Source organism: Phoca vitulina, unplaced genomic scaffold (genome assembly GCF_004348235.1).
Source record: "Phoca vitulina isolate PV1807 unplaced genomic scaffold, GSC_HSeal_1.0 scaffold98, whole genome shotgun sequence".
NCBI classification, from domain to species: Eukaryota; Metazoa; Chordata; class Mammalia; order Carnivora; family Phocidae; genus Phoca; species Phoca vitulina.
The window spans coordinates 379,095-394,944 of record NW_022589801.1 but is presented as its reverse complement, the minus strand read 5'-3'; the positions used below and the strand labels follow the sequence as shown (position 1 = coordinate 394,944).

At 51.9% G+C, this 15,850-nt stretch overlaps 1 long non-coding RNA gene across 1 annotated transcript; it reads right to left on the bottom strand.

Moving 5' to 3' along the window:
* Positions 1 to 2,440: 2,440 nt before the first annotated feature.
* Positions 2,441 to 11,921, bottom strand: LOC116627552. Its single transcript, XR_004298500.1, has 5 exons — positions 11,812 to 11,921; positions 10,116 to 10,232; positions 9,802 to 9,937; positions 7,229 to 7,305; positions 2,441 to 2,566 (listed from the first exon to the last, which is right to left on the bottom strand). It is a non-coding gene; the product is annotated as an uncharacterized LOC116627552 (long non-coding RNA).
* Positions 11,922 to 15,850: the final 3,929 nt, after the last annotated feature.

Below are 15,850 nucleotides of genomic sequence, written 5' to 3'. Positions count from 1 at the left end.
AGACACAGGATGTGGAGGTAGAAATGGTCAGTCCCCCCCTGCCTATGACAAACCAGTGGGGAGACAGCCATGCAAACACCCCCTCCCAAGCGGTGTGTTGAGCACTGGTCCCTGGAGTTCCCCAGAGCCCTGTGGAAGCCAAATGAGGCTGCCGAAGGTGTCAGGAGGGCTTCTTGAGGCTGGTGGTTCTGCATTGCAAACCCCAAAACACTGAGTCGCCCTGCACATACCATTCAGGGAGAGACAGCCATGGTGTGGCTCGTGCCATTCCCACTGCTCGCTAGTTTTCTACTCCTCTCCTGGATAGCTCTGACTCAGGCGCCACCTCCTTCAGGAAGTCTTCCCTGAAGTCTGGGGAGGCTAAATCCCCTCCTTGATGCACCCCACAGAGAAGCTTATCATATCGAGATGAGGGACTGATCTTATCCTATAGACAAGAGAAGGCCACTGCCCTGGAGGGGCTGAGAGTGGGAAAGGGACAGCATTAGGGAGACGGGGCTGGGCTCCTCAGCCTGCCTTTGAAAAGCGGATGGGCCCTTGGAGCTCTGCCGAGGGGATGCTGAGGCTGCTTTCACAGCTTGTGGTGCTAGAGCTGGGACCAGAAGTCCCCTCTCCTGCTTTTAGCCCAGTGCCCTTTCCATGAACCATCCTGTCCTGAGGGTGGTCATGTCCTGGCCACCTCTGTGTCCACAAGGGCTTGGTGAACGAACATGAAGGGAATGAACACGGGGGACCTGATCCCACCAGACACAAGCGCCCAGAAAGCACATCGTGTTCATGTCACAGTTTGGTCTCATACTGGCCTAACTCCCAAGGGGGTGCCCAGGTTTCCCAGGATTCCTTCCATGGCAGAGATGTTCAGAGAAAGATCTGGATCGGAGTTCTGGCTCTGCCTCTTACGACCCGTATGACCTCTGGAGCTCCCATCTGCTCATCAGCTGAGTGGGGACAATAACTGGACATACCTTGGGACGCCTGGGTGGCTCAGTCGGTTAAGTGTCTGCATTCAGCGCAGGTCATGATTCTGGGGTCCTGGGATTGAGCCCCACATCGGGGTCCCTGTTCAGTGAGGAGTCTGCTTCTCCCTCTTCCTCTGCCCCTGCCCCTAACTCATGCTCTCTCTCTGACAAATAAATAAATAAAATCTTTGAAAAAATAACTGGACATATCTCATGGGTGTGTTTGGACCACTAAGTAAGATGACTGTGTGAGAAGACTTTGGTGCCCTGGCTGGCACGTAGAGATCCCTGGGAATGGTGACTCTCTTTATGATTCTGTCACCCGAACCCCTACCATTCCCTCACCATGCTCCCATTCTATGGGTTCAGACTTTGGAATGGAGGATTCATGCTGCTTCTAGCCCGAGCCCTAGCCCAACCCAAAGAGATTCCGATTCATTAGGTCTGGGATGGGTCCCCAAGCTCATTATTTTTATTAATCTTTACTTTTTAATAAACATCCTGGGTGATCCTGATGTTTAGCCAGGTTTAGGAGCCACTAGAATAAGTGGTGATGGGATTTTATTTTAATAAAGGCCACACTGTGCCCTCAAAAATGGAGGGTTCGCTTAGAGACCCCTTCCCTGGCCCCTGAGACTGCAGCAAGTAAGACGGTCTCCCTTCTCATGGGGAGGGTGGCGCTCCTCCAGAGTAGCTTTGCTGGAAGGGGTGGGGGCAGGGCCAGCTGCATCCCCTCCTGCAGCTGTTTCGGTGCCATGGCCCAGTGGAAATGACTCTGAAATTCATTCTCCACGTCTCCTACAGCTGGGCCAGGTGGCTACTGGCCGGAGGGGCTGATCCCAGGAGAGAAGAGAATCATGCCCACCCACCTCCGCTTAGCACAGGGCTCCCCCAAACCCTGCCTTCCGGGGCCAACAAGTGCCTTTTGTCCCAAATCAATCCATGCCTTCCCACGGGGAGACTCTCTTTACTCAGTGTCCAGAAACACCCCACTCTTGCATGTCTGCACGTTCCCTCAGAACCGTGTGGCTTTGGAAGGTGGTCGTGCCTGGATCTCACCCCGGGCCCAGGGACGTCCTGAGGCCTGGGATGAGCTAGCTGCTCTGGGAACATGTGAAGGCAGGAAAGCTGCCCATGGGGACGAGAGTGGCCCCACAGATTTCACTCCTCCCTGCGAGGGACGGCGGGTGGGAGCTTGCCCCGCATCGGGGAACTCAGCCTTTTTATTAGCTGCGGGGAGGTGCAGGAGCAGGGCTTTGGCCGAGGAAGAAGGGAAAGGCCCAGAATGAGAGCACTGTCCTCTGCCAAGGACACAGGACTGTTGACGTGGGAGAGATGGGTGCAGCCTCTGGATGGAGTCCATGGTGAGGAGGAAATGGTTTTCACTGAAAAACAAAGTTAAAAAACAGTTTACTGAAGGGAAGAGAAAGAGGGGAAAAAAAAAAACCCTCAAACTGTCTGATCATCAAAATCACCTGGGTAGTTGGTTAAAAATATAAATTCCAAAACTGGTTCCAAGTCAATAAAATATTATTCTTGGTAGCTCTGGGTTTCTTTTCCTTGTGGTTTAAAAATGTAGATCCCTTGTCAATGATCTCTCCGTCGAGCTGGGGAAAAAATGAAGTTACACATAAAAGCAGTAGAAGAGCTAAAATCAGTTGCACAACAAGGAAACTTTTCAGAAGGGGCTGAGTGGAAGAGGAGGGTGAGAACGAAATCTTTACCTTTCTAACCTGGGCATCACTATCTGAACTCGAACAATTAATCATACAATAAGCTCTGTTTTGTGATTAAAGGAGAGCCGGCCATAGGAAATACAATGAGAACCAATCTTTTAAAAATGTGGATTTGGACTCACATAGCTTGCAAAGCGCTGGGGCGGGTGGGTGTCAGGGGTGAGGGGAAGCAATACTTTATAGAATCGACAATGTAGATTATGTTTCTAATCTCCCCGTTGGGCTTGAGGGAGAAGGGAGGGAAGGAGACACAACAGGATTAGACAAAAATAAAATCCTAAAAGCAACTTGTCTCCAGCCAGGCTGGGTCTTCCTCTAGATGCATCTGTCCTCCCCTCCTTCTAGTTCAAATTTCCTATGTGTGTTGTCTCCTCTCACCCCCCTCTTGTCTCCCTCAGCCCTTCCCCAGTGCCCCCCTACCCCACCAACAGTGAGGCTGTATGCCCCAGCGTTATCTTTTCAACCCTCTTCTCTTCTCACTGTCCGCTTTCCAAGGCTGGTCCTGTCCCAGTGATAATCCCAAATCAAGGCCACACCCCAATATCCAGTTGCCAGAGGGTGCCCCTGCTCCCTCCTCAGCAAACCAGTATTTCTCTCTGAAGTGCATTTCTCACCTTCCCTGCCTGCTGACATCTGGTCCACTTGTTCATTTTTCAAGGCCCAGCTCAGACATCACCTCCTCCAGGAAGTCTTCCCCGTCAGTCATGCCATATGCTTGGTTTTTACAGTTTTATTTTGTTTTCGATTAATGAATTTTATTTTTTAGAGTGGGTTTAGGTTCACAGCAAAATTAAGCTTAAAGTACAGAAAGTTCCTGTGTAGCACTTATTTTTCACAAGATGTTGTGTAACCAGCTTTTATTAATTTTATTATTTATGTATTTAAAGATTTATTTACTTATTTGAGAGAGAGAGAGCACGGGGAGGGGCGGAGGGAGAGGGAGAAACTTTAGCAGACTCCTCGCTGAGCTTGGAGCCCAACATGCAGCTCCATCTCGCAGACCCCAAGATCATGACCACTGTGAAATGATCACAACAAAGCTAATTAACATATCCATCACTTCACACAGTCTCCTTTTTGGGTGTGTGTGAAAACAATTGAGATCTCCTCTCTTAGCAAATTTCAAGTACACGTCATATAGAATTATTAGCTGTAGTCACCATGCTGTATGTTAGATCTCCAGAACCTATTCATCTTCTAACTGAACGTTCGTACACTTTGACCAGCATCTCTCCATTTCCCTCACCCCCCAACCCTTGGCAACCTCCATCCCACTCATCCAACTCTCTGCTTCTATGAGTTGGACTTTTTTACATTCTACACCTAAGTAAGATCATGTGGATTGGGCATGTCTTCCTCGGCCTCACTTATTTTACTTAGCATGATGTCCTCCAGGTTGAGCTGTGTGGTCACAAATGACAGGATTTCTTTGCCAGCTTGTTAGCCCCGCCCACCTGTTGGCCCCACGGGGTTGTGAGCCTCTAGGAGGCAGCTCTGTGGCCTGGTCAACCTTGGACACTTGGCACCCAGCACGGTGGGACAGAGCTCTAGGACATACCCTCTTTCCTCACAGCCTTGCTATAAACACCTGATCAGGTGGTAAAAGCCTGCCCCGGCCCTCTGCTATTCTCTTGTCTTCTGCCACAGCAAGGTCCCCTAACCTTAAAGGTTCTTGACAACAGATGACTGTGTCCTGCTTGATGCCTGTGGCTCAGTGGGAGCTCCCGCATCTAATGGGGATGGTGCTAGCTCTGTGACCTCAGTCCCTACACTGTCCCTTGTTCACTCTGTTCCAGCCATATCAGCTTCTGACGTCTACCCAAACATACCAGTTTTGCTCCTGCCTCAGGACCTTTGTACTTGCTGTTCCCTTGGCCTTGAAGGGCTTCCTCCAGATAACTCACAGAGCTTATTCCTTCTGTTCCCTCAGCCTTTTGCTTAAGTATCAACCCAGAGAGACCTATGTGAATTATCCTACCTCAGGTAACCCACCCCTCTGTGTCACTTTCTATCCACTTGTCCCTGCTTTGTTTTCTTCTCAGCATTTAAACCCCATTGGACACGATTTTTGGGGTTTATTACCTGTTTCCCCCACTAGCATGCTGTTTCTTGAGGGCAGGAGCTTTGCCTCTTGGGCTTCCGCTATTTTCTCAGTGACTGGTACATGATAGATGCTCAATAAATATTTGTTGAAAATGACTCTAGTGGAGCCCAGCCTCCTCGCAGGACCTCTGCCTCCAGTTGTGTTGGGCCACTTTCCCACGGGACGCGCCCCTCTGTGGTTTGGCAACACTGACTGGTAGAGTGAGACCTAGAGCCTTGTCTCTGAATCCCCGGTCCTGTCCTATCTCTCACATCCTGCTGGCTTCTAGGCCTCAGATGCCCTGTCTGAAGAGGGGGTGGGGGACCGTGACCCCTACCCTGTATACTCCCCAGGGGGCCACGGCAATGGGCTGGAAGGAAATCCTCACAGAGGGGCTTCTGAGCGGGATTTGGGGTGTTTCTGAGAAGCTGAGGGAAGTAGCCCTGTGGCAGCAACAGGGGCCGGGCCCAGCCAAGGAGCACCAAGGACTGCTGGCTTCGGCCTCTGCCCGGGCTCCAAAGGACAGTCCCACAGGTGGATGGAGGGGCTTCACCTGGCCCCCTGGAACCTTTTGTGGGTCTGAGAACATGCAGCAAACATGGTAGAGTGCTGCTCTGGAGTTTTTTACTACTTTTGTTCAAATTCATACAATTTAACAAGTATGCATTGATTGGAGACACCAAGAACCTTGTAGACATTCATGTCCCTGACTTGGCAATTCTATTCCTAGAAATGTATCCTAAAGAAATAATCAGAGATGTATACAAAGATATACGTGCAATGATGTTATTGAATTATTCTTTATAATAGCAAACGATTTGGAAATAGCTTAGGTATCAATAGGAGATTTGTTTAAGAATCAGTGTGCCATGCAATGGGATAGCATGCAGCCATTTAAAATTTATTTTCAAAGATCCAGGAAAATTCTTATGATGCATTTTAAATGGAAAAAAACCAGAATTTTATATATGTGTGTGTAAATGACCTTATAACCATATATAAAATCAGAATTTTATGTGTGTATATCACATATACACACAATATTTTCCTGATTTTATTGAAATGTGTATATACACGAATAATGTTTATCTCCATTCAGTGTGATGATTATGGGATATTTTCATTTTTTTAAATTTTCAAATAGTTTTTATGATGAATCTGTATTCATATTACAATTTTAAATGCTAATTTTTTTTTTTTTTTTAAGTAGGCTCCACACCCCGAATGGAGCCCAACGCAGGGCTTGAACTCACAACCTTGAGATCAAGACCTGAGCTGAGATCAAGAGGCAGATGCTCAACCGACTGAGCCACCCATTTTTTAATGTGATCAGTGATTTTTAATAATTCACTGATTCCCTATCATGCCTTCATTTGGGCAGATAGTGGGTGGAATGATGTTAAGAAAAACTTGGGCATACCAAGTAAATTCATTTACTTTTCAAGTCTGGAAGCTTCTTAACTCCTGGGAGCCTTTATGCGTGTAAGGTGTTAAGTCCTCTGAAATGAGTACTGTGGCTTGGGGGTGCCTGGACCGAGGACTAGCGTTTTCTCCCTCTATGTCATTGTGGGTCCCACCTGAGAGCGGAGGAGGGACTGCACACCCTTGCGTGGAGAAACCTGGTGGTTTCATAGTTCTTCCAGGCACTGCGTTTCTGTTCCTGTTTTCTTCCCTCTGGGTTTAGTAACACCATCTGGTATGTCTTCCCAGGTTTCTTAGACTTGCTCTGCTAAAAGAAGCCAAAGCCTGGGTTTCTAGCTGTGCTTGGTCCAGAGAATTGAAAGGACAGTGGCATCCCAGGGGGGCCAACCATGGGGAGGTGGTAAAAATTAAGAAATTGACCCAAAGAAAGGGGGGGGCGCAGATGACAGCTAGGGTTATTTGATCCAGCTGTCTTTCCTGCCTAGACATTCTCCTTCCTGAACTACATCTCAGAGGCTCTGGTTTATGAAATAATAACAACAATAACTTTCAATATTTGTGTCATTTGTGTACAAATAAGTGCATGACTCTTCTAGAAAAGTTAAAAATTCAGATAAGCAAATCCAAATTAAAAACCAAAACTCTGAAATTACCTTTTATCTTACAACCAGTCAATGTTTTGGGGTATAATCTTGCAACATTTTTAATGAATCAACATATTTCCAAAGTCAGGTTATTTTATATATTTAATAGATTTTCATTTTTCTGCTTACTATGCTATAAACTTATTTCTATGTCCCGAAGTGTTCTTAGAATCAGAAATAGACTCCTTAAATTAAAGGATGCTAGGTTTGGTTTCCATCCCTGCACAAGCCCTGGGAAGGCAGGGTTATTCTGAAGGTCTTAGAGCTGAGCCCTGCACACAGAGCTCCAGGGCCTGCTGGCCCCCACGTCTGCATGTCCCACATGCTCCAAACCATCTACCTCTCCTCTCCCCACCCCACCCCACCCCCAGGCTTGGGGCTCACCTCAGAGGATGAATTACACCTCCTTGCCGGACATGAGGCCATTTGTCTTGTGCTCTGGAATCCTGAAGAGATAAAATCTGGGCAGAGCACATTTATTTATTCAATGTAGTTCTGGGTAGGTGAGCCCTACCCTTGGGGATCACCTCCAGATCGGGGTTAAGAGTTTACAGGGAGAAGGAACAGGTCACGAGATACAGACCAGCTCCAGGGGGCACCCCATGTGGGCCCGAGGAGGCCCCATTCTCCACCTCGGGCCCACCCTAATCCCAGCTCCAACCTCCCAAATGGCCCCCTTGAGGCCCGTCAAAGATCCAGGTGCTCTTGTGTTCAGACAACCAGAGCACTCCTCCTAACCCCCCCCCCCCCCCGCTGAACTGTGTGCCAGCTCTGACTCTCCTTGGGTGTGGTGTCTCTCCAGATCCCGTGCACAGCACGCAGCCTCTGTGCCAGCGCTCCCAACCCCTGACCCTCATCAGGTCAGCGGGGGAGCTTGGTAAATATTCAGAGACACAGATTCTGCAGGGCCGGAGAGGTGCCCAGGAACCTATATTCTCACAAAGACTGGTCCTCCTGACTCTTCCCACAGAGCTGTCTTCTCGTCCCTCATCTCTGCTGATGTGGGGAAACAGGGCATTTGGCCCCCGGGGCAAGCAGGCCCACGGCATGCGAAGCAACGAGAAACAGATGCTTCAAGGCTGCTTTCTCAGGTAACCTAAGTTCAGGAGGCTTGGCAGCCAAACTGGCCTCTCCTGGCAGGGGGACTTGGCAGGGCCAACGTGAACGGCCGCACAAAGCCATCCTCACAGCCTCTCCGGCCCTGAGTCCCCAGGCGCTTGCTTCCCGGGATGCACAGGCACGCCTCTGGCCCGCCAGGCCTGCAGGGCTTTGTGGCTGGAGAATCAAAGTATAGTCCTGGGCTCCCGGGGATGCTTCCTCTAGAAGGCGCTGGCGGCAACAGCGCACCAGGTCTGAGGAGAAAGGGCCTCTGTGGGCCACAGGCGGGTCTGTGTAGACAGAGGCCCGCACACGCCACCGCCTTCCCGGGCCCCGGGTCTCCTGCGCCAGCCCAGGGGACTCGGGAGGGTCAGACCCTTTCCCACCGCTGCCCCCCCACCCCGTCCCATAGCGGAGGCAGGAAGGTAAGCCTCCCTGTTTCTGCCCCGGGGCCTCGTGGGAGCCCCGAGGCCTGTGGTAGGGGGTGTAATGACCCAGCGGTCCCTGTGGGCAGTGACCCCACAGACGCCCTGCTCAGTTCCATCCATTCCCAATTTCTGGACTTTCATAATAAAAGCGATCTGTTAAATGTACAACAAAATGCATTCTCTGTCTCAGTCTGTGGTAACTCCAAGCCTTCAGTTGCTCAGACCAAAACCTTGGAGTGGTCCCTGTGTCTTTTCTCTTAGACCCATGTCCCCTCCCTCAGAGAATCCTGTCAGCTGGATTCCAACTGATTCCAGAACGCAACCACCTCTCCCCAACGGGGGCCTGACAGGACCGGGTGGTGACGGGGGCGGGACTGGTCCGGGGTCAAGCTACATGTCGCAGACCCTCATACGTGTCCAGAACCCTTCTGTCCAGATTTGATTTCCTCATGACTATTCTTACCAAGAAAAGCAGTTCCTCAGTCACGTACAAAATAAGATTCCTTTTTCTGTATCTTTAGCATGGTATCACAAATCCCCCAGATTCTTCTTCAGATCGCGTGTCTTAATTTGGGCTTGCGAACTCTACCATCCTCAACAGGGGCTCCTCTTCAGCATGGGGACTTGAGGTTGGGAGCCAGGGCAAGACACTCAAAAATCTGGGGGTCCCTCTGAGATGCCGAGACCAGGGCCAGGGGAGCCCCAACCCCGCAGCACCCTGCCCTGCTTGGAATCTGCCGTGGGGTGATTCTGCCACCACAAGTGTGACGATGCAGCAGATGCACACGAATGACAGGGAAAGCTGGGTCCCCTCCCCTGGGGGACACTTCTGCCTCGCCCTGCCAGCAGGAGAGGGTTCCTCCTCGGAGCTTGTGTCAGGAGCCGTCTTCCGGTGGGATCCCAGGCTCAGCGCTGGGTGAGACGGACAGAAACAGGCTTCTCTTGGGAACGTGGGGCGTGTGGGGTGTACGTGCGTGACGGCACACTCTGTGCTGCCTCCCCAGGCTCCTCGGGCCTGCAGGTGACAGTAACCAGGCGCCACCTGCCCCGGCCCCTCTCCTAGCCCAGCCCCACCTCCATTCAAGGTCAAGGCCTACAGTGGGCCTTAGGTGGCGGCACTCCCAGACCTGCTTTTGCTGAGCCTTGGACGGGACTCCCTGGCTGCGGCCGAGCAGCCCCACCTCAGGGCTTGGAGGAGCCAGGACCCCTTGTCCGAGTGAGGACTTGAGCCTCGGAAAGGAGGAGGCACCAAGCCCATGTCACCCGGCAGGTCCACGGCAGGAGCTGAATGGAAGCCAGATGGGCTGCTGCAGGGAGAAAGGGGGCAGGGCCAGGAAGGAAGGCGGAGCAGGCCGCTCGCAGGCCTGATGCTAGAGCCAGTGGCTCTCCTCACCCCCAACTCAGCCCCGACGCCTGCCCAAGCCCACTCACTTCCAGCCTGGCCTCCTCTATCTTCCTGAGCCCCCAGGGCCGGCCAGAGGCTTCTCCCCTTCTGCAGCCTTGTATCCATCTTCTGGCTCCTCCCTCTGGCTTGCGGCTTTTGCAGACTCCAAGCAAGGGAGCAAAGCTGGTGGGGAGAAGGGGGTCTGTGCCCGACTCAGCCAGACTCCCTTCCAGCCGGTCAGGCTGCCCTCCCCGTGACAGACTGCCTAGAGGCACCCTCCCTCCCCTCCACAACCTTTCCCCACTCCCCCATGCTCTCCCCACCCCTGTGGCCCCCAGCCCTGACTCAGCCCATAAATTACCTGGGGACGGTCGCTGACTCAGCCAGGAAGCCCCGAGCCCTGCTCCTCACTCCCAGGCCTCAATTCCACAGCTGGCTCTCATTCCGGAATACTCGGTCCCCTCCCCTCAGGAAATTCCTGGAAAATATCGGGCTTCTTCGAGGGGAGATCTAACCACAGCCACAGTGGGGAAGGGGGCCATTACAGCCTCGTCCATCATCCTGCCGCCCTGGCCCTCCTCCACAGTGGCTGTGACTGTGTGGGCTGAGCATGGAGCTGTCAGTCCCCATGAAGTGACAGGCACATGGCCATGGAGGGACCGCCGGGCAGGGAAGAGGGAGGAGAGGCCAGCGTGGGGTCGGGCAGTCAGGGCAGGCTGCTGGGAGGTGCGACCAGGCCTGGGCCAGGAAGGATGGTGAACGCTGGTAAGTGAAGAGATGGAAAGGCTGCTCCAGGCTCAGGGACCGGCCTGAGCAAAGGTGAGGCAGGGGCAAGAAGCCTGGTATGTACGCGGGGTCGGAGGGAGTTGGAGAATTACGGGCCTGAAGGGACACTGGTCCCTGTAACATCCCGAGACCTTCCTTGGGCTCCTGAGGGCTGCTCGGACCCGGGGGATGGGGCAGGGTCTCTGCACCTTCACGCCCCAGTCAGGTGGTAGCGGCAGGGCTCCCGCCCTCCAGGAGCCCCAGCTGAGGCACGTGGCTTCGGCATCAGGACCCCGTGGGTCTAAGGGAAACACAGACATCCCAGGCCCTTCCTCCCTCCTCCCGGACCCCCCTTGAATACTTTCTTTGGAAAGCCCATTCGTTTATGAGGGACAGCCAAGTCCAGTCCACAGATAACACGTCTCTTTCTTTGGCTGCTTCCCCTCAGACAATAACAACTTTTTAAAGTACAAAAATTCCTGCCCAACCTCCCCCAAGGAAGGATGGCTGAGTGGCATGGCTGTAGCCTTAGTAGCGGAGGCACCGCGGAGAGGAACAGAGCAAGCTAGCCGGCCTAAGGGGTGGGGAGTGGGGGCGGCGGCCCTGAGGCCCCGGGGCCCCAGGCTGGGGGAGGCCAGGCCAGGGGGCCTTGCGGAGGGGTCTGCTGAGTTCCTAGTATTTATTCACCTGTCCTGGGAACAGCAATTCTTCAGCGCAAGACAGGGGGTCAGGGCGACGTGGGGCTGGAGACAGAAAGGTGGGAGAGGCTGCCAGCCGGAGCGAGGGTCAGAGGGAAAGACCAGAAACGCAGAGTGACACAGAGAGGAAAGTCCTTGAAAGCAAGGCTGGGTCTCAGCTCCTGTGGCTCCGCAGCCCTGAAGCCGGGCAAGCGGCTTTAATAATAAACGGTGTTCCCCCAGGCAGGCGGTCCTTCATCCCCAGACCGCACTAGATGCTTCCGCAGCCTCGGTGCCTGTCAAAGCCCGAAGCCGTTTTATCGACATTCTCAAGTTGCGTGTTGGACCACCTGACCCCACTCTAGACCCCCCGAGACAGATCTGCTTTGGTCACTGTTGCCTCACAGCACCTAGTGGGGTGCCCCACCCCTTGCTGTCTGTTCAAGGTACGAAAGGAAGAGGGAAAAGCTGTGGGCGAGAGACCCGACAGACCCACCGTGGGATTTGGCCTCTGGAGAGACGCTCCAGGGCGCCTGCCCCTACTTTCCAGCCCTGGGCAGGGGCCTGTCCTGTTCCTGGAGCCCGAGGTGGGGCCGGGCAGGCAGAGAGGCTTACCTCTGTGAGCCCCAGCCCTGGGGGGGGTGGGGGGGTGCTCTCCCTGTGCGGCCAGGCTGGTAAGGGTGACGGGCATCCTGCCTCATTGTCACTGGTTCAGCCGCGCTTCCAGAAATTCTTCCTGCCAGTAAGAAGAGGAAAGAAAAGCCTGGGCAGCCTCTTGGGCTGCCAGGAAGGGGGTGGGCAAGTGGGAACAAGGTTTCCCAGAGCTCTCACGGGCCAAGCCGGGGCTCTGGGGCCTCCTGCCTGGGCCAAAGGGCCGGCTCAGCCTTGGGACAAAAGTGGGCCCCAGCCTGATGTGTTAGAAGAACTGACCGGTGGAACGGGGGCTCACCCATGTCCATGCCCAGCCAGGCTGTGTTTGTGGCTGCAGAACAGAGACGGGAAGAAAGAAGGCTTGGAAATTGTTGGGCTTCCCACAGGTCTTTTCTAAATGGGGGGGAGGGTCACAAAAGACTAAGGCTCATATTCAATCCAGAGTAATAATTGCCTCACCTCCTATTTCAGTGTCCAGCCCTATAGATCTTGAAGGGAGACATAGGAAAAATTATTATTAATTATTATTATTATTACTATTATTATTCTCCAATATAGCATTTTCCTAGTATGTTCTGCACAACACCAGCCTACAGGGGTAATTCTATTTTTTTCTTTTAAGATTTTATTTATTTATTTGTCAGAGAGAGAGAGAGAGAGCACAAACAGGGGGAGGAGCAGAGGGAGAGGGAGAAGCAGGCTCCCCACTGAGCAGGGAGCCCGATGTGGGGCTCAATCCCAGGACCCTGGGATCATGACCTGAGCCGAAGGCAGACACTTAACCGACTGAGCCACCCAGGCGTCCCTGCAGGGGTAATTCTTGGATAAAACAGGTAGGTTTGCAGAACTCAGCACGTCAGCTACCCTCTGTAAGATTCCCAGTGCACAGTGTGAGTATTAAATTCTCAAAGAAATCCTGCAGAGACTCAATTCACTTTGGTTAATCCAGTGTTTCTCAAATGTATTCAACCACAGAGCCCCTTTTTCATGGGACACCATAAAGTAGGGCTCCCAGACACACATTTTGGGGAACGCTGCATTAAAGCTTTTGATGGGTGCTTTTCTAACTTTGTTCCAGCCATGGCGCCACAGGGGTGGTATGAGGGAAAGGGGGGAATGAGTCAGCTGGACTCTGGGTCTTCATCCCACCCCACCCACCCCAATTCAACCAGCAATTCCTTTATTCTGCTGGAATTGGGTCTCCAACAATATATTTTTATTTGATGAAAGGTCTCTCCTGCTAAAACTAGATTTGAGAGCCAACGCTTTATGGTTCTTCATGAATGTATGTTTTTACCTTTTTAAAAATATTTTATTTATTTATTTGACAAAGAGAGAGAGAGCACACACAAGCAGGGGAAGAAGCAGAGGGAGAGGGAGAAGCAGGCTCTCTGCTGAGGGGCTCAATGCGGGGCTCTATCCCAGGACCCTGGGATCATGACCTGAGCCAAAGGCAGACGCTTAACCGACTGAGCCATGCAGGCGCCCTTTTTTTTTTTCTGTGTTTACTTTTTTTTTTTTTCCCATGAATATATGAAGAGAAAGAAAAGAAGAGGCAGAATTGGCCAGGGTGGGGGGGGGGGCAGAATCTAGAAATAAAAATAGTGACATTAAAATGTTGTAGATTAAACAGAACAGGAACACAGTGTGGCAGGAAATCTCAGGATGTGTAAATCTCAGGATGTTCTGTCCAGGTATTTCTAATTCCATTTTATAGATGAAGAAGCTGAGACAGGAGAAGTTGAGCTATGGGCCCAGGACTCTAACTAGATCTCTGACCAGGTATTTTGCCATCCTTCCCCAGGACTGGGGTTAGGAGAAGGGCTCCTACCCTCAGAAAGCTCCCAGGTTCATGGAGGAGGCAAAACTTGCCCACCAAAGGATGGCGAATGGAAGCAGTACTAATGCAGATGCAAAGTCACTATGGTTAGGGCTGTCAGATGGCAGAAGAGAAGGGTTTGGGAAGCAAGGGGCTCAGGAAGGCTTCTCTTGGAGATCTGGAATTGCCCCGTGATATGCCCCGGAGCTTCGTGTGATTCTGCTGTATGAAAACTGATTTCTGTCTTCAGTTCTAGAGATTTCTTAGCCATTGTCTCTCTAAATATTGCCCCTCATTCTTTCCAATCTCTTTTCCTGGGATTCTACTTGGCATAGGTTGGACCTTTTCATTCTACCCTTTCTACCTCTCCCTCTTCCCTGTTTTCCACTATTTACCTCTTTGTGAGGCCTTCTGGGTGGATTCTCAGATCTCCTTCTCCAGCTCTGTTTATCCCACTGAGTGTTAAATTTCAATGATCACTTTTTATTTTGGAAGTCCTACAGACTGGCTTTTGAAACTCAAAATCCAACAAGTCTAGCCTATTCCCCAAGGCAACCAATGCTATGAGGTCAAGGCCAGGCTTCCCACGTGGAGTCCTAAAGCTGATGGTCACTGGGTCCCCTCGGGAACCCCAGGGGCCATGCAAATACTCACATTCTCCGTGTGGGCCTCAAAGCAAACTAGCTACAGGAAGTGGGCAGAGCTAAGGAGTGCAAGAAGATACTGGGGGAAAGTCTAGTTCGCAAAATATCATCCCATATATGGTCGATACTACTACTACCATAATTCCGATGATCATTATTATTCCAGCACCATCCGTGTAAACTTGGGAACGTCCTTACCCCTCCCTAAACCTTGGCTTCTCACCTGAGGCTGCACCAGATCAGCCCATTCTTACTGTGATTCTTTCCCGCATCAGTCCCTGAAGCTTCCCCTTCCTGCTCTGCCTTGTCCTACCCCTTTTCCTGGCCCAATGAAAGGTCTAGTCGGGCAGAGGCCGGGCCCTGAGAACAGCCGAACAATGACAGCAGCAGCCCCCGAGCCAGGGTGTGGGAACCAGCTGAGATTCTGGGAGAGGGACCGGAAACGAGGAGGGGAAGTCCAACAGCTGGCCAGGCGGCCACGTCCGCCCCCAGTCCTGCCCTGGAAGCTCTGCTTGGCCGTGGGGGGAAACCAGCCTGTTTCTCTTGGATGGTCACCTCCTGGGCTACTCATTCATTCAACAACTATTTATTGGACACCTACTAGGTGGCAGGCCTTGTGCCAGGAACAACCTTGCCCCTGGGGACTGTCCCTTCCACTCAGCAGAAACATTCCTGACTGTCATTTCAGGGCTCACACCACAGTCCTAGGTAGTAGGAAGGGCTCCGCTCCATAACCCTTCTTGACAAGAAGAAGCCATGACTTTTGCAAGGGCACAGGGCAAAGGGGTCTTCACTCCCCACTCTACCCCTGGGGCCTGGGGGAATGAAATCCTCTGGACAGTTTGCCTGAAGACAGTCAAAACAAATTGACTGGCTGCATTTTGTGGCCTCCAATGCGCTGGGGGACACAACCCTTACTATCAACAGTTGTGCAGAAAGCTCTAGATGTCTGTCAACCTTCCCTTTGCTACCACAGGATTACCTTCTTTAAAAGGGGGAAAAGAGTGTCCCAAATCCATCGTGGAAATTGCTCGATTTCCCCAGAAAAGGCCACCAGGAACCCTTTCCCATCTTTGCTAAAGGAGAGAAAAAGTCTGAAAAGTTTGGTGAGGAATTTTTCTCGGAAACTGCAAATGGTAAGCTTTTTAAGCCCACCTTCCTGAGCTGGTGGCTGGGTTTCCCCAAGACTCCAGTCACTTTTCTCCTTGTCTGGATTTCAGAGTAGGCAAAACAGGCTCCAGCAATTCCTGATTTCCTCTCGGAATAGCAAGCACCAAAAAAGACTCAAGGTTCTTGGCTCTCAGTCTTTGTCGGGCTCCACAGGGAGCTATTTTAAACTCTGATGTTACTTCACATCATCACCAGGCCCCGCTCAAGGCCAGGGCATCACGGAGCAAGAATGCCATGTGCTTACCCACAATGCACACATCACAGATCCCTCACCCATATATGATGTACACATCCCCTACACACATATACACCATTCTGAGGTTTACTGTATTCAGTATGCACACTGCATAATTCCCCCCACAGCACGGAC